The following is a 6,768-nucleotide window of genomic DNA, read 5'->3' on the forward strand; positions in this document are numbered from 1 at the left end:
CCCGAGCTCTCTAACCTAATCTACCTACCTCAGCCTCCCAAAGTGCTAGGATTACAGGCATAAGCCACCATGCCCAGCTGGTTTCTCTCTCTTCTTATAAGGACACTAATCCTATCAGTTTAGGGCCCCACCCTTACGACCTCACCTACCCTTAATTGCCTCCTAAAAACTCAATCTCTAAATACAATCACAATGGCGGTTAAGGCTTCAACACACAAATTTTTGAGGGACACAATTCAGTTCATTGTTTTATATATTATATATAAATTATATATTATATACATATATATTTATACCAGTTCTTCACTCTCAATCTCTAAAGGATTTCTCCCACTAAACTGAAAGTCTCTTTGCACTACTGGACTTGAGCCAATCATGAAACAGTGACAAGTCACTTCCAGAGATACCCAACATCCTTGGATTATGTTGAACATTTAGCCCCTGAAAGCATAGAACCTACCTATTCTTAATAATGCTTCTTTCTGCAAAGGAAAAATAAAATTTTTCCAAAAATTTTATAGATTTTTCTGGTGGGCTATATATATTGATGGGGAGTAACCACAAATTCATACCCCACTGTGAGATTAGATTATATTCCCACACTACTTCAGCAAGGTTACAAACCCTACTGAAAGCATAGTGGCCATGCAGGGCAGAAACAGATGTGATATACTTCACCCTCAAAATGTTTCATGGAGGGCATGTAGTCACCATTGACTTTTTTGGCTCAAGGTAAGGTCTTGGTGGAAAACTGCCAAGTCACTGCCCTTTTAATATACATGGCTTATATATCATCATTTCAGAAGCATTTATATTAAAATAAATGAGGTACATTAAAATCTGTGTGCTACCCTTTAACAAAACTTTTACAAACATCAAGCTCTCCTGCTTTTTGAACCCAAATTAGCACTAGCAAGGCCCTATCCTCCTCCAGGGGGTGAGGGTAGTCAGTGCCTCAATGTCCCTTGTATTAGCTCATTCTCTTACTGCTAATAAAGACATACGTGAGACTGGGTAATTTATAAAGAAAAACAGGTTTAATGAGCTCACAGTTCCACATGACTAGGGAGGCCTCGTAATCATGGTGGAAGGCAAGGAGCAGCAAAAGCCCATCTTACATGTAAGGTGGGAGGCAAAGACGGCTTGTGTAGGGAAACTCCCCTTCATAAAGCCATCAGATCTCATGACACTTATTCACTATCATGAGAACAGCATTGTGAAGACCTGCCCCCATGATTCAATCACCTCCCACCGGGTCCCTCCCACAACACATGGGAATCATAGGAGCTACAAATCAAGATGAGATTTGGGTGGGGACATGGCCAAACCATATCATCCCTGAACAATACAGCTTCTCCACTTTTTGGAAAATTCATGTTCTTGGGGTGCTTAAAACACCATGATTCACTGCATTGTGCCTGAAAGGTGATTGAAACACTCATAAGAAATTATCAGAAAAAAACTAGTTCAATTTGGAAAAATAATACATGGATTCAGTTATAGAAACTCAGAGGAATGCACGAATTAGACTGAGAAAACACAATCCCAATAAGAGACCCTCCTGTAGCTCAGCAGCTAAGATTTCTCTGTTTCCATGTCATTAGGTAACATGCTCTAAATAATTTTAATTGTTCATATAGCTCAGTAACGGAAGCTTTACAATGCCCTACATGAAAGGTTGTTTTTCCATAAGTGCAGGCTTCCATAGTAAAAATTCATTCAAAATTACCAGATGAACTGACCACTGAAGCAAATAATTGAAATTATCAGAGTATCAAATAAAAATATGTTTAAGTTCACTTTTTTAAAAAAATCTTTAAAATGTTGCTGACAAAGTCATTTTTAGTTTTCATTTTTAAATTGTCAGTGCTTTTTTCCAGATACCATTCATCCTTTAAAAAAATCATATTTTGGTCTATAATTGCAAAAATTATTTTTCACGGTGAGTGTCATATTTCTAAATGTTGCTGCATTTTAATTTTTGTAATTCTATCAATTTCATGTCTGGAGTTCTTCCCTGCCACCTCAGCTGAGCTCACATGCCCACTGGTAGGTGCTGTAGAATTTCCTCTCACAAATATAGCCTTAAGTTATTAATGTTTATTTGAGAGAGGGAAAGAGAGAGGAAGAGTCTTATAAATGGCTCTGAGCACCTATTGAGGATGAGAAGACTTTGTTTAACTAAAATCAACTTGGCTCTTGAGAACATATTTCTCCTTGACGATTGAAACATCTTACCTTGTCATTCAAGTTAAACTCAATTGCTACCATTTTAAAATGTAGCGACTCAATATTAAACTCAGTCAATTCAAGCCTTTGTTCCTCAGCTCCTTTCTCCCTGGGAATGGTTTTTACTGGTGGGTGGGTTTGCATTGTCCTGGCACCAGGTGTAAGAGGCAACTGGAGTTGGCATCTACAACTGACTTCCTCTAAACCCAATCAAGTTTGCCTTAGGTTCACTAGCTCTGTCCCAGAATGCTGCAACCTACCTCCAATAGGAAAAGAGGACATAGAATGAAGGGATTGGGAAAATCTAAGTGGCTTTTCTTTGCTCTACCTCATACACAGTGAGGTCTAGTGTATTAGTCCATTTTCATACTGCTGTGAAGAAATACCAGAGACTGGGTAGTTTATAAAGAAAAAGAGGTTTAATGGACTCACAGTTCCACATGGCTGGGGAGGCCTCACGATCATGGCGGAAGGTGAAGGAGGAGCAAAGGGACGTCTTACATGGTGATGGGCAAGAGAGTGTGTGCAAAATAATTGTCCTTTATAAAACCATCAGTTCTCACAGGACATATTCGCTATCACAAGAACATCATGGGAAAAAATCTGTCCCCATGATTCAATTACCTCCCACCAGATCCCTCCCACAAACCATGAGGATTATGGGAGCTACAGCTCAAGATGAGATTTGGGTGGGAACACAGCCAAACATATCGGCTAGATTCTGTTAGACTCTCTCAGTTCATTACCTGGACACCTTAGCCATACAGTCTCCGATGCCATGTTGGACATTCTTGGGTCAAGAGAAACAAAGTGTGGTCAGCAAGGCTGGGGAAAGAGGTATCTTCAGTACACACTAGTATCCAAACCATGTGTACTTTCTCTCCAAATCTCCTCCTCGCTTCCGCTAGATAGACTTTTATCTCCTTTCTTTCACTAAGGTATAACTTACATAGAGTATATGAACAATTCAATGAGTTTTAATAAATGTATACACTTTTGTAACCTATAGCCTTATCAAGATATAGAATATTCTATCACCCCAGAAATTTTTCTTATGCTTCCCACTCCCCCATCAATTATCACTCCTAGGCAAACACTTTTCTGATTTCTATCATCACAGATTAATTTTGAGTGTGCCAGAATTTCATATAAATGAAATCATGCAGTGTGTGCTATTTGGGGTCTGGCTTCATCCACTCAGCGTCATGTTTTTGAGATGCATGCATGTGGCACTATTAGTAATTTATTCCATTATGCTGCATTGTATGAAATTTTTTTTCCAATTTCTCCCATCCATCTTTATTGATTCTCAAGATTTTGCACAGAAAACTCTTTGGGGGTTAGAAGAACAGTAATTGCATCACACTGTTTTCAAAATTTCAGGTTTCAAAAGCAAATCACTAAAAAATATATATAGCTCCTGATTTGAGTTAGATACAGAGACAAAAAAGCAGCACATACTTGAAGGTTACATGGTCTACAAATGGTGGCAATATTTTGCTTGGGAGAGTAGTTCTGTTGGTATTTATTTTTTAAATACTCAAAAGGCTCAACCTCAAGCAGTAATAAACACAAGCAAAAGTGATTTAACCCTTAAAATAAATACTCAGAAAAACCTCTCTGTACATACAAGTGAAAGAATATGTAACACTTTCACTCAAAAAATTATAATAATAATAAAGGATTTGTTCATACATGTAGCTGAAATCTGCTGTTCTGGCCCACATGTTCCCAGAAGGGAGTCACAGACATAGGTGACCACTGTGGTTTTCTTACAGCCTTTTTGTACTGGGATACTATTACCACCAAAAATTTATCCCTCTTGTTTTATTTTTAAATGTTTTTAATTTTTTCTTCCTTTTTTTTTTTTTTTGTTTTATTTTGTTTTGTTTTACAGCATGCCAAATCCTTTGACATATGTGATGGCCTTCAACAATCTCTCTTTAAGTTTTTCTTTGCTTGAATATTCCGGAAGTAAAAGCACATGAAAGCAAGTATGAGATGTAGGTAACCTTTCTGTGTCTGGGCCATTTTTGGCTATAATCTTCTTTAATTTTCCTAGTCCTCCCACAAGTGCTCTGTCTGTGCCCATTGTAAACAGCAAGAAGAGTCTCTTCTGTTCATCTGTAAATGAATTAATGATTTCCCAGAACTCCCTAATCAGAACGTAGTCCCTGGTATAGCCACCATCATATTCCATAGTTTCTTCTAGTGCTTGGAAATCTAGATTCTGGCTTCCACATATAAACAATTCAATTTCTTCTGGTCTGAATAAATACTTTAAGGGCGATTCATTGGTCACCATATGAAAACCTCTCCAAAAAGCCTTGAACTGTTTATCTACTGATTTATTGAGAATGTAGTCAGAATAAAGATTGACAAATTCCTTCCTGTTTTCATTTGTCATTGGAATTTTATCACCATTTTCCTTTAGATCATACATCATTGGGTTACCAAAAAGATCTGTCTGTGATACCTGGAAAGTGATCATCATATCATCTTCCACATTCCCTTCATACACCAATAAATCTTTTTAACTCTGATACAGAACTGGGTGAGAGTCTCCCAAGTCACGAAAAGTTCCTTTTTTCCCCATTAGCTTTCTGTAGACAACCATGGGAAAAGGTACATCCAGTATACAGTTATTGTAAATAGCCAGACCCAGTACTATGCCAGTCAGAGTAAACTGACCCTCAGTTTGGAAAGATGGATTAGCTGGGCATGGTGGCTCACGCCTGTAATCCCAGCACTTTGGGAAGCCGAGGTGGGCGGATCACAAGGTCAGGAGATTGAGACCATCCTGGCTAACATAGTGAAACCCCGTCTCTACTAAAGGGTACAAAAAAAAAATTAGCCGGGCGTGGTGGTGGGCGCCTGTAGTCCCAGCTACTTGGGAGGCTGAGGCAGTAGAATTGCGTGAACCCAGGAGGCGGAGGTTGCAGTGAGCGGAGATCGTGCCACTGTACTCCAGCCTGGGTGACAGAGCGAGACTACATCTCAAAAAAGGAAAAGAAAAGAAGATGGATTAAACCAAAGCAATTTTGTAGGTTCATCGTATGTGAACATACCAATATCTGGATTGAAGATTTCCTCCAAAATCAGCTGAAAAAATTATTTGGAAACACCTCCCTCATCAACTCCTTGTTCTCCTTCAAATTCCACATAGAACTGCTTCTTCAAGTCTGCAGGATTTTCCATAGTAATCATCTCTAGCCAGACAAATGCATCATCTATTATATGGTCACATCTAACGATGAGTCTCAAATATGGATTCAACTGATGTCCTTGAACTAAGCTGTAGAGAACAGTGATTCTTCGTTCACTGTACATGTGAATTCTGTTGTCGTAATATGATCCCAGATTCTTTGTGACAGCATACACTATAAAGGGATATGCCATAAAAGAGAATTTGTTCTCTGCTTCTACTTTGAAAACAGTATAATCTTTATGCATTTCTAGAACCTCCTTCAGTGGTTCATTAATAAACTCTTCAAAAGGAGTAAGTGATTTTTGACTATCCAGGGTTTTAACACCAAGTTCAGTTTCCAGAGGGTCCACTCAAGGACCTTTCTTGTTTCTTCTTTCTTCTCCTGAAGTGTAAGCTCACTGGACTCAGGGATGGACTCTTCATCATCTTCCTCATTGTGGTTTGTGTCCACTTCCCCTCCCACTACATTTGCATAGTAAACCATTTTCAAGCACTTCGAAGCAGCAACAATGGCATCATCATCGTTCACTAGATTTCGACTGTTAAATTCATTGCTTATGACTTTGTAAGTAATAAGTTGCTGATATGTCTCCATCATTCTCCGAATCTGGTCTGCATTGTATTTAGACCACAGTCTGATCAGTTTTCCTTGGGCTGCAAGGGGTAGCTTGCTCATTGCTTTGCAAAATCATGGCAAAGCCATTTCCAGATATTCAGGACTGTGGAGATTTCTATTCTCCATTACGATAATGAACAAATTCAGATAATTAGGATCTTGAGAGTATACATTGTGATACATCAAGTCACATTCCACATTAGGTGACAAATATACAAGTGCATTGAGAAAGGCTGTTTGAATTTTTTCATTAGAGAGCAATCTGGTGTAGACCTTGTTAATGGCATCAATATCCACAGACACATGACCAGGGCCTAATTTTTGCAAATTGTTGTCTCCCTGTGAGCTATCACCTGTCCTTGAGGAAGATGCTTCTGAGTCTTCTTCCATAGCAGCAGCAGAAGATGCAGCTTTTTCATTTTCATTTTCATCCTTGTCTTCATCCTTTGCTTGAAGAGACTTCAGTTCTTCCTTGGTGTGTTAACTTTCCGGAAGCTCTGTACCAATGCCTCAGCACTAGAAAAAACTCTTCCAGTAACACAGATTAAAGGGGAATAATCCTCTTTCTCTACATAATTCAAGAATTTCATATACCTTCTCTTCTGTTAAGTAAGTCACATCTTTAAAATCCATATGAAATTTTTTTTTTTTTTTTTTTTTTCCTTTTGAGACGGAGTCTTGCTCTGTCGCCCAGGCTGGAGTGCAGTGGCCCGAT

The 6,768-nt window shown here is 38.7% G+C and overlaps 1 pseudogene across 1 annotated transcript; it reads right to left on the reverse strand.

Annotated features, from left to right (window-relative positions):
- Window positions 1-4,093: 4,093 nt before the first annotated feature.
- On the reverse strand, window positions 4,094-6,686 carry LOC101012080 (annotated as a pseudogene). The gene is made up of 2 exons (XR_160232.3): window positions 5,250-6,686; window positions 4,094-4,938 (listed from the first exon to the last, which is right to left on the reverse strand). The product of XR_160232.3 is annotated as a ubiquitin-protein ligase E3A-like (transcript).
- Between the last annotated feature and the right edge of the window lie 82 nt (window positions 6,687-6,768).

Source organism: Papio anubis, chromosome 4 (assembly GCF_008728515.1).
Source record: "Papio anubis isolate 15944 chromosome 4, Panubis1.0, whole genome shotgun sequence".
Taxonomy (NCBI): Eukaryota; Metazoa; Chordata; class Mammalia; order Primates; family Cercopithecidae; genus Papio; species Papio anubis.